A 12298-nucleotide genomic window follows, 5' to 3' on the forward strand; every position below is an offset into this window, starting at 1 on the left:
CCTGCATCCTCAGCACCCTCCTTTATGGCAGCGAGACTTGGACCCTGTATGCCCGCCAGGAAAAGAGGCTGAACGTCTTCCACTTGCGCTGCCTCAGGCGCATCCTTGGAATATCATGGAAGAACAGAGTTACCAACACAGCCGTCCTCGAGCAAGCTGGAATCCCAACCATGCACACCCTCCTCAGGCAGCGTCGACTCCGCTGGCTTGGCCACGTCCACAGGATGAACGATGGAAGGATTCCAAAAGACATCCTGTATGGTGAGCTAGCCTCTGGCAAAAGACCCCCCGGATGCCCCCAGTTGCATTACAAAGATGTCTGCAAGAGAGACCTCAGAGAGGTAGACATCGAGCTGGACAACTGGGAAGAACTAGCAGACGACCGCGGCAGATGGAGGCAGGGGTTACACAAGGGCCTTCAGAAGGGCGAGTTGAAGATCAGGCAGCTAGCAGAGGAGAAGCGAGCGCACAGAAAGCACAATAAGGACTTGCCAGACACCCACTACATCTGCAAGAGATGCAGCAAGGACTGTCACTCTTGTGTGGGTCTTTATAGTCACAATATATGCTGTAAATGAAGTCTTAAATTGAAACTTTAAAGGGCGCGATCCATAGTCTGTGCAGACTGAAGGATGCCTACTAGGGTCCTCCTGCCTTTGCATCCCATGCAGGAAGGCAGTAGGTGGAAGGAAGTCAGCAGCGGGCAACAGACCTGTCTGTTCAGGAAATGCGCCCGCTGTTTGGGGAGGGGAAGTGGAGCACACACTTCACGAGACACAGGCTTTGGCGCACAGCTGTGGGTTTTCCCCCCTATGCCGGCAGGAAGCCAGTGCTACCTCCCTTTTTGCAGGAGGTAATGCCAGTGCGGGCTCTTTCTTGGGGTGGTGAGGATTGACGGGGAGTCAGCTGGGTCGCCTCATGCTCCCAGTTTGGGAACCTATGGATTAGAGCATGTACAGCTGAATGGAAAGCAAGGGAAACTACCATGTACAGACCAGATACAAACCTGCTAAATTGGTACAATTGAAAAGTTTGGGAAAGTAATTGCACTAGAAACAGAAGCATCTTCAAAGTGTGCTGTACACATATATAGAACCCTGTCTTGTTCCATTCAGCTCAACTTCAAATGGAACAGTCCAGAAGTAATAATCAGGTGAAAGTAAGTGGGTGTGCCCAGCTCCAGCAAGAGCTGGCTGAGCTCAGGCACAAACCAGCAGGGAGCTATTTAAAGAGCTGTCAGGGACCTATGTGCAATAAGGTCTGTACCTGTAAGAAATTTTAAGTTACTTTCATCCGTGGTTATAAGGAACACATATCTGAGCATAAGTGCTACAGCAAGGTACCTTACATGAAAACTTATAGAAGTCAGAAGGAATGTTCAGTCAGACCAAGATCTGAGCTAGTATGAATAACTCACCACATATAGGTTTTGCAGTGCATGATTCGTGCTTAGTACAGCACTGCTCACTCAGGCAAGATATCTTCCTGTATCAATGTGGTAAGCAGAAGGACACTGATAATTGTTCTATCCTACCCTTGTCAATGCTGCAAATTGATAATAAATTCATGAAGGCTTTATTTTTTCACATTTGTTTGCTTCTGGACATGGTCCATAATAGAATTAACTCCATAAATTAATTGTCTCTATTCCACTGATAATAATAATCATATAATGTTCTTAGAACATTAAAAGTCATTTCTTGCTCAACAGCTCCTTCTACTGCTTACAAGTACCATGGAATACTAAGGTTGTTCACTCTGCTTTTCAGGTGTTAGTTCTAACAGCAAATTAGTTATTGTAAGTACAACATTCAGAAACGGTGCTGATGGCTAGAACAGAGAAACTAGAAATTTACTGCGTAAGGCGATGGAGTCATGTGGGGCCTTTGGAATTCAGTTTTCAAATGTTTTTATTCCAAAAAATTGTAACACACTATTTTCACTAATCAGTAATTTCCATGGTAACTAGAATTCAAAAATTAATTTTGGGAAAGTAATTTACAGTTGAGTAGTTTACATAGCATTGTTAACGCTATAATTTCTGGCTTGTAATGACAAGAAGTTTTTATTCTCAGAATATGTAATTATGTAAAGATATGCATAAGGCAAATTATTTATAAGCTATAATTCTATTTAATTTTCTGTGGATGCTGATTAAGTACATAATTATTTCGCCCTGGGTATGGATTGTGAAAAGGTCTTCTGAATAATTCTGCAATCCGCCTAGTAAATGTTCAAGTGAATTCTGTTTGATGGAAACTGGCTTGTGATAGTCCTATCATAATTCTACAACATATATATTGTATAACATCCCTGAGGACAAAGATTTTGAGACAAGTTTGCTCATTATTTCTGATCTTTTATGAAACAAATCTGAGACCCTTCAGATTGTTCTTACCCATAATAAAGAAAAGGATATCGCTGGAGTAATTACAACACTGTAAGATATTAAATTGTTTTGTACAATTAATTGCACAATAAGAAACTAGAGCTTAAGTTTTCTTGTTAGAATGTTTTCTATTCTTTTGATCTCAGAATTAAAAATCAGCAGTTTTTGTAGTATTTGTTTTCAGAAACAGAAATAGAAATATAGTAGCAAATCCCAAGTAACTCAGTGTGGAATGTTTCTCATCTCCCTTAACCCCAACAAGGCAATTTGCTGTAGGAATGTTGCAACTAATAGGCACCATGTAATATGGCTAAATGTAAATATCTGGGGAAGGCTGTAGGCCATGTGTCCTAAATGTGGGACCTAATCCTGGGAATCCAGAGGTGACCTGTGCAGGTACTGCAGGAGGTGCACCAGCCAAAGTCCCTTGCCCAGCCTTCTCCACACCCACGTTGTGCTCAGGCCTCTCCCCGCCCCTCCTCTGCCAGAAGGGACCTGTTACAGCAGCTGTGGATCTCTGGCATGCAGCAGTACTATGACCTTTCTTCCATGAGACAACTGGTGCCCCTCTATACTGGGGGAACATCAGCTGAAGGGGAGGACACTTGACTCCTCCTCCCACCTCCAGCCAAGATTCCTCAACTCTGCCCAAACCCTCTCAGCCCCACATTACCCATGCTCCCCCACACATGTTCAGCTACTCTCCTTAGCAGCCAGGCCCTGGCGTCAATCCCAGATGCTCTCTGGTGCAACACAGCAGCTGCCTGGGAAAGTGGTTGGCTGCCATGGCAGACTTGGCTTCCTAGACAGCAACTACATCAGTCAGAACACACACAGCCTCCTGCTACCTATTATGTTCTCTGCTTAGTAGTAGCTATCTGCAAGAGAACCTGGTTGGGGTCGGGTTGGTGGCAGACTGCTCCCTGCCCAGGCTCAGCTTCTGGGGACAGCAGCTAACTCTGAGCATGGTGGAGAAGCAGGGTAGTGGGAGGCTGTCTCGCTTGGCCACTGTCCCAAGAAGCTGACCCTGGGCAGTGGGACAGCCTGCTGCTGCCACAGAAGCACTTTCCCAGTCAGCTGCAGCACTGCAACTGCCAGCAGTTCTGGCAGTGTGCCTGGAAGAGGCTCTGGCCCTACCTCTTCCTCTCCCCAACCCACATTGGCTGCTGGACAGGAACTTGCCCCTGCTTGTGGAGGGGCACTTGCCCTTTCTTGCTACTCCCACAATCATTTCGTATCTCCAGTGGTGGGGCCTGAGCCTGATCATTGCCAGAGCACCCAGAACTGTGAAGTCACCTTGTTACACTCTGAGGGAGACCTTCTTGTGCTTGTCTGAGTGTCAGCTTTCTATAACCAAAAACCAGCCTGCTAGCCACCCAAGCACTCTTTCCTGCACTCTGTCAGCCCCTGTTCTGCCTCGCAGTTTAAAAAGAGGTTCTGTGAAGCATTCCCATGGGATATCCATCCCAGGACACTATCAGTTCACAGAATTATTAGATCCACCATTCCTGAAGGGACAGAACATGCTAGCTTGAGAGATTCAACTCAGGCGTTTTTCTTAATATCACAGCACTTTGATATAGTTAATGTGAAAACAAGAATAATTTTATTATCGAAGATTCAAGATTCAAGTAAGAACATTGGAAACAAGTGGTTACATACAAAACAAAAATGCTTTCTAGAAACAAAACTTGACAGGTTAACTTCCTGCCTTAATCATCCTTTATCTCACCAAAAGTTCTCTGCAGAATTTTCAGCCAAGGTTGGTTGAGATTCTGTTTTCATGAATGTAAATGCACTGTGCATTTATTTTGTAGAACAGGAAGGTAGAGTGCTTCCTTGCCTTCTAGTAGTACCCCACTCACACCATTCATCATCTTTGCACACAGCCAGAATAACCTTCCTTTTTCCTGCAGGCTCTTGTCCTGTTAGTTTGTAGACGGACAGCTATTGTGTTAGCTTAAAATACTTAATTTATAGCCCAAGAGACAAGATGGATGATTTTACCTCACCCACTTTGTCTCTTTCATATCATGGAACCATTATGGCTACACCAACGCTGCAAACAGTAATTTACATTTCATTACAACATTAAGGACCAGAGTGGCAGCAGCTTTCATTTGAGACCGCACATGGCATTTTCTGGTGAACAAGAATGCAACATGCCAGAGTCTTGTGTCCTGTAATCCACATCTACACAACTTTAGAGATTTCCCTATGCCTAGGAAAATCCTAACCAGACAGTCAAGTTTCTTTCTACTTACCTTACAATACATGAGTGGCACAAATCAAAGAGTATAAGGGTCCTATGGCTCTGGAGGTATGTAAGCAGCTCTCATTGACTGCCCCCTTTTCCGTGTGTTACAGCAAAAAGATAGACTCATCTCAGGTGATCAAATTTACGCTCTCTTGTATAATTACAGAGGAGCTGCAGGCTGAACATCCTCAGGGCAGCACCCAAATTGAAAGGTTCATTTGTTCTGGAAGACTTTTGCTGGTGCAGGCATCCAGATGTTTAAGTAAGTGTTGTGGAAGAATTTATGAGTTATTTGTTGGTATTTTGGAGAATTTACTACGGCTTTAAGAATTTGGTTGAATGGTTGATTTAATGATGAAATATTTGAATTTATATCCAGTGCAAGAGATGGACACGTTTGACAAGTCAAAATGACTCAATAAACCAGTTTGGCCAGTAAGTTTTAAAAAAGTTGGAAGAAGAAGATTTGAAGTAAGGTAGTTTGGTCTGTAAATTATAAATGACATAGAGGAGGAGGGTGGAATGGATTTACTTTGTTGCTTAGAATGCCCCTGAGGCTCACTGAGGAAGTCCTGTTGATGACTTCTGGAACTTGTGGCCCTCATCACCAATGGGAGAGTTCTTTGGACAACACACAGGAAAAAAAACCCCCTGTATCTTAATTGCTGTGCCATGCAGTTAGATACTGCACGGCTGGGCTCATTACAGATTGGCTAGAAGGTAAAGAAGAGTGTGAAACCCTGGGCATCACCATTCCTACTCAAGAATGATTTACATATGTACGTTCTGTGTGGGTGTGTCTTAAATGAGTATCTATAAAAGATTTATTTTATTTTTCTTCCCTGCCTTGTCATGGATTTATGGATCCAAAGTAATATGTATAGAGAAGGGTCAGCAACCCTTTTAAGGAGTCATTTGTGGCTCTGGACACCGCCATTGACTGCTCTTGTTGCTCCCTGCCCTGCCACTGCTGAAATAACAGAACTAAATTTAATTGGTTTAACAGCTGGCCAGGCGGCAGGAGGGATCTGACCATTAACCTAATTAAATTTAGTTCCACTGTTTCAGCAGTAGCAGAGCAGGGCACCTCAGAGGACTCCTTCCTCGCTTTGCTACTCATGCATCCATTTGCCATGTACAGAGCTGCCATGGCCTCCACTTCCCGCCAGCTCCATGCTGGGCTGGTTCTGCCTCTCCTTGGCTCCAGGGCAGGGCCAGATTCAGAGAGAGGCTTTGGAGCTGAGGCCCCAGGCTGTGGGGCTCCGGTCTGTAGCTGGTACAGCCCGTGTTCTGGGCTAGCCCTTCTGTGGGTGGTGGGAGGCAACTCAGCACACTGCCACTCCTTTCCCCTTAGTGGAACCATGTCCCTGAGGAGGGAAGCCCCACTACCCAACTGGTCACACCCCTCCAGCGGGCATGGCTCAGCTCACCTCTGCCAGTGGAACACCTCTGCAAGCCTTCCTTCTGCTGGGTGCACTTGGCTGCCCACCATGGACTCTCCAGCCAGCTCCACAGATGGGTTAGTACTGGGGGGCCAGTTTGGAGCTGAGAGGGGTTAAGCCTGGGGCTGAAGGGGTGGGTTGGGGGTTGAGAGGGGTTAAATCTGGGAATTAGGGGGGTAGCTTTGCAGGATGGGGGTAAAGCTTGGGGATGGGGGAGGATTTGGGGGCTGAGGTGGATAAAGCCTGGAGATGGGGGGCAGGTTTTGGGGCTGAGGGAGGCAGAGCCTGGGAATGTGGGCAGGGTGTGTATGTGGAGGGTTGATGCAAATATTGCTGCTTCCTGCTTAGGAGCCTGTCTCCAGGCACAGCATTTGCCTTGTCCTCATTTGTTCTCCAGTCCAGGGGTGGAAGTAACTTTAACTTTCTAACTGATACAAATAATTGTGGCTACGTCTACTCTGTCCTTCTCAGGGGATGAGGGAGCCGCCCCAGACCACCATGTGGCCCTCCTGGCCTCTCCCTGCCGGGTGCACTGCCAGCTATGGAGGTACCCCACCAGCACAGAGTGGTGGGAGCGGCTGGTGCTCGAGGAGTGGGACAACAACTGCTGGTGCCGGAATTTCCAGATGAACCGGCAGACTTTCCTTGAGCTGTGCTAGTGGCTCACCCCTGCCCATGCAGCACCAGGACACCCCCATGCGGTGTGCTTTCACCATCAAGAAATGGGTTGGCATTGCTGTCTGGAACCTGGCCACTCCAGACAGCTACCTATCCATAGGACAGCAGTTCGGTGTGGGCAAGGCCACTGTCGGGGCAGTCATCATGGAGGTAAAGGGATCCCAGGGGGAGGGAGGTCCCAGAGGGAGGGAGGACTCTGGGGGGGTGGGGGGAGCCTGGGGGCGGCTCAGGGGAGGGCCAGGAACATGCTGCACACCCCTCATGGGTGTTCATGTCCTCCCCCCACAGGTGGTCTGCGCGCTGAACGCTCTGCTGCTCCACAGGCTCGTGTGGCTCGGGGACCTGGATGTGGCCATCGCAGGGTTTGCCAGCTTGGGGTTCTCTAACTGCTTCGGGGCACTGGATGGGACCCACATCCCCATCTGCGCCACGGAGCATAGCAGAGAACGCTTCCTGAACAGGAAGGGCTACCGCTCGGTGGTCCTCCAGGCCATGGTGGACAGCCGGGGCTGCTTCCTGGACATATATATTGGCTGGCCTGGCAGCACCCACAACGCCCAGGTTTTTAGGAACTTGGGCCTGTGCCGCCAGCTGGAGGTGGGGACCTACATCCCCCAGAGGGAGATCTCTCTGTGGTACACCACCATGCACCTCTGCCTTGTGGCGGATGCAGCCTACTCCCTCCAACCCTGGCTCATGTGCCCCTACACGGGCCACCTCAGCGCCAGCCAGGAGCGGTTCAACACCCTCCTGAACCATACACGCCAGGTGGTTGAGCGGACTTTTGGCCGCCTCAAAGGCCGCTGGAGGTGCCTCCTCACCCGCCTGGATGTGGGGCTCCCCGACATCCCCCAGGTTGTGGGAGTGTGCTGCGCACTCCACAACCTGATGGCGAGCAAGGGGGAGGCGTTTGTGCAGGGCTGGGCTGTGGAGGCTGGCACAGCTTACCCCCAGCCAGCCACCGCCCCAAGCCACCAAGCTGACCACGAGGGGATCCGGGTCCTGGAGGTCCTGCAGGCCCATTTTGACCAGGCTGCAGGGTGAGCAGCAGTGGGGCCAGCTGGTGGGCCACCCACCACCCCCTCCACCACACACCCACCACCTGTTATCATGATTTGATTAAAAACTAACAAGTACGTAAATTACAAACACAAAGATTCAATTAAAGAACAAGGACCTGCAAAATTATATACATATAACAAACCACAAGCGGTCCTGTGGCACCTTAGAGACTAACAAATTTATTAGGTCATGACCTTTCATGAGTTAAACTCACTTTTTCATCTGAATAAGTGAGTTTTACCAACAAAAATTCATGACCTAATAATTTTTTAGTCTCTAAGGTGACACAGAGCTGCTTGTTATTTGTGAAGCTAGACTAACATGGCTACCTCTTTGAGACTATATAACAAACCACCCACTCATTAGACTAACCAAAGGCGTTAAAGGCCCCAAAGGCCCCTTAGAAACGTGAAAGGTATACACAATGGGATGGAAGGTATAACATAGATTAATTTCATCATCATATTCTCAGGTTAGGACCCCAGGAAACACAGGATGCCACAGAGATAGGAACTTACAAGAGTGCCAGGATACAAGAAGATAGGTCTTCAGCTAGAACACAGGTATGTCTTCTTCAGATAGTCTGATCTTCCTCTGCCTCTGGGACGGACAACAATTTAGTGGTGTGTTGCACAGCCTTAAATGCTTTCTTGTTGCTAGGCAGATTAGCAGGTCAGGTAACTATTATCTTTCTTGCCTTTGCCAGAAAGGGTGCCAAACTGGGAAATAAAATTGACATCAGTGTGGGGGGAACAGCAACAACTCAACAAATTCAAAATGGCCAACTGAGGGAAAATCCTCTACAGTAGGTCCCTGAGGCATCATGCTGTGAAGGTGATACCAGTGCAGTGGAATGAGTTTGAAACAGCTGCAGGCTTCCATATCATGACATCCTACTAATCAATATTCACTTCTGATTGACCATATCTTAAAAGTAGGTGATACCAGGATTATACTAAATCCATCTTTCCTCCCTGCAACAGTGACTGCTCTCAGCATTCACATGCCCTCAACTTTCTGAAATTTGTCACAATCACATTATCTGAGGCAGTCCATGATGACACTGTGTAAAGCAAAAGGTAAGAGAGAACCAGATTCTTCTCAGGGTGCAGTTTTCTTTTACTGAATCCCTCTGTTAGAGGTTGCAATCAGATATTGTAAACCACTTTGTTTTATAGCTAATCACACCTACAAACACTCCGCTCTGAATTGGGGCTGCTTACTTCACTGTATTGCTGACCATGCCCCTACCCCAAATCTTATATGACAAATAGAAAGGGAAAAACAGGCTAAATACTGCATTTTTGTCCCATTGCATACAGTGTCTCTCCCCATTCCTTTCTCCCCTACCCACAATTGTAGCTGTTAACTACAGGTTCGGCCTCTCTAGTCCAGCACCCTTGGGACTTGACCGGTGCCAGCTGAGAGAATTTGCCAAACCGTGGGATGTCAATATTGTCTAGCAGAATTATCAACACTTTGACTTCTTACTGGGTTTCTTAAAAGACATTTAGGGGTAAATTAGAGCTAAACAACAGCATAGGACACTGAGAGCCAGGACGGGTGGCTGTAAACAAACTTTATGGGACCACAGGAAACTTGGCCACATTCTTAAGTGGATATCCAGCTAACTAAAATCATGGCAGACTACAGATGTTACCAGATGAGAGAGTGCCAGATTAAAGAGGTTCAACCTGCATCATTCTAGAAGTCCTTAGAGATGAAAAGAAAGCATCTTCAGGAAGTCACTCCTGGCTCCTTGCCACCAGAGGTAAAATTCTTCCTGATCAGCAGCCTGTACATAGCTTAAATCTTCCTTTTTGCAGTTTAATTTAGATGACTCTGGATTATCACATAGAGCAGGGAATCTGCAACCAAAAGAGCAAAAAGAGACATTTTTTTTCAAATTCAGTTACAGAATCAATACTTCAAGAGCCACAATGAATGTGAATACGAGACAGTCCTTAATAAACAACATCAAAGTTTTAAACTCATTTTAGAACAAAGTCTGCCCCCATGTTGCCAGAATAAGATATTTTTCCACAGAGGATATAGGCCCCATCTATTCCACATGCTTTTTAAAGGCATTTGTAGAATTAAGGCTCCAAACATAATTGTGTCTATAACCATGCTTACTACTCCTGTAATAAGTGGTAGCAAATAGTGTTTCCCAAAAAGCAGAACATTCAGTTAGCTAGCAGAACTTACTTTCTTGGAGCTGGTTCAAATAATTAAGAGCTGTTCGGTGGCATGGTTATGACTGCATAACCATATGGCTAGTTCTTCTATCAGCCTTTTGGACGCAAGGGACGGGCTTGCTGCCTTCTTAAATTGTGTCGTGGAGATTTCAGTGATCAGTACTGGTCCATCGACTGGTCATTGAGATACACTGTCCTATAAAACAAGACAACACAGAGTACATTGCCTCATGTACTCACAGTGATGCTTCATATGAATATCCTGCAGGCGTGCCCAGGGTGAGGGTCTCTACTCCACACCCTCCCACTGCCAGGCAGCAGCGACAGGCCCAGTGGGCAATAGCTGCTTGCAGAACCAGCACGCACTGTGCCCAGAGCGGGGTGGAGACAGGATGCTGCTGCACCGAGAGCCCAGGGCTAAAGTGAAGTGGCAGAGACACTTCTGGCCTGGCTCACGCAGAGGCATGAGGGGTCAGCACACTGCTGCTGGGGACAGAGCAGCACAGCTAAGGGAAGGGTAATTCAGGAGGAGCCCAGCTTCAGGGGCAGGAAAAGGAACCAGATAAGGGGGCAAGAAGAGACACTCAAACTGTTCTGTGCCTGTCTGGAACAGGACGCCACTCACTGCAGCCTCTGCACCATGCTCTGCTCAAGCCCAGATGGCACAGCAATAGGGCCAGCCTCCCCACCGGCCTTCCCCATGCTGCCCTGCCCAGTTTAGCTCTGGCCAGCCCAACCTCCTGCTGACTCCTGACCTGGCCAGACGTGAGAGGGGTGGGGAGAGTCCAGTGCTGTCCAGGATGGAGATAGCTGCTTTTGCTTCAGCAGCTCAATACAGCATCTGGAGCCGCAGAGGAGTCACAGTCTGGAGCTGCAAATGACTCCTTAAAGAGCCACATGCAGCTCCAGAGCCACAGGTTGCCAACCCCTGACATTGAGGAACATTTGCTAGATACCTCAGTTGTGCAGTAACAAAATTCCTTAAGTTCTAAAAATATTACATCTTTCTCCCCAGAAAGTTCTTTGGTTTCTTTGTCATTCTCAAAGGATATATTCAGCAGAGGTTTTATGAGGATACATCAAAAATAATGAAGAATATATGGCTGAGTAGAAATTTCATTTATCTTTAAAATAAGATCTGGTATGCCAGTCATATAGGATGGCAAAGTCAGGGACAAATGTTTGATGTAAAAATTTATGAAACATGAAATGGGCTCCAACACTAAGTCTTCTCATACACCTAAAACAATAGGTTTCTCTGACATGTCTGGGTCCTAAATAATTTTATTGTGTTTTGTACCTGTAAAATGATGAAGTACTTTTCTATGTGAGGAAAGAATTAAAAAGATAATTGAATACTGTTCATAAATCTGTGAAGATTCAAATGCCACACTATGGGCATTAAACAGTTCCACCTGAGAAATATTTTTTCCTACTTACGTGGTAAAGGTTAATAATAAGTACAATTTTTTGTTGCAACATCTCTGTCTTATATTTCTTATGTGACATTATTGTTCTTCATTTATCGGTCGTTTGAGGATCATGCCTGCATTTGCTAGTAAAGTTTATGCTTCATCATTTTATTACATTAGAACATGATCTCAGACTTTTATTAATACAGAGGAGTAATATCTCATTCCTGCATTGATGAGACTATGCCCTAATTTAGAATCAGGTCAGGGCACGGGGAGAATGTGCTTCTTTAATTTTTGAAAGGAATTAATCTTCTTAGAATGCCACTGGTGATATTTACACTATCCATCATAAAAGTGGATAGCTTCTTTTATACATGTGCTATGTTTTTAAACTAGTCATGACATTTCTAGAGCTCTACAATAGCAAAAGGACACTGTCATGCAGGCCGGCCAATAACAGTTCTGGGCTCCATGCATACACAAGCTGCAGCAGTAGTCCATCTGATATTTGGGCAGTGCTGTGATTGCACTGGCTGGTGCTCAGTGCACTGCCAGCTGTGCTGCTGGGTGCACTCTTACGGCATGGCATGGCCATGACTTTCACGTGCCTGCCCATCACAGGGTTGCCAAAAGTCTAATTGTGCAAACCCAAAGGCCCTTGGCATGCCTCTGTCATGACAATTCCCTGAGGCCATTCCCTTGTCTTGCTGCTTCTCTGGGGTTCCAAACCTGCTAACTCCAACCACCCCGCCTCCATCACTTGTTCTCTCTCACCGTAACTCACTATCACCAGACTGAGGCTGGTGGGGGTTGTGGTGTGGGAGTGGCTTCAAGGTGCAGGCTTGGTGGGAACTTCC

Source organism: Carettochelys insculpta, chromosome 10 (assembly GCF_033958435.1).
Source record: "Carettochelys insculpta isolate YL-2023 chromosome 10, ASM3395843v1, whole genome shotgun sequence".
Taxonomy (NCBI): domain Eukaryota; kingdom Metazoa; phylum Chordata; order Testudines; family Carettochelyidae; genus Carettochelys; species Carettochelys insculpta.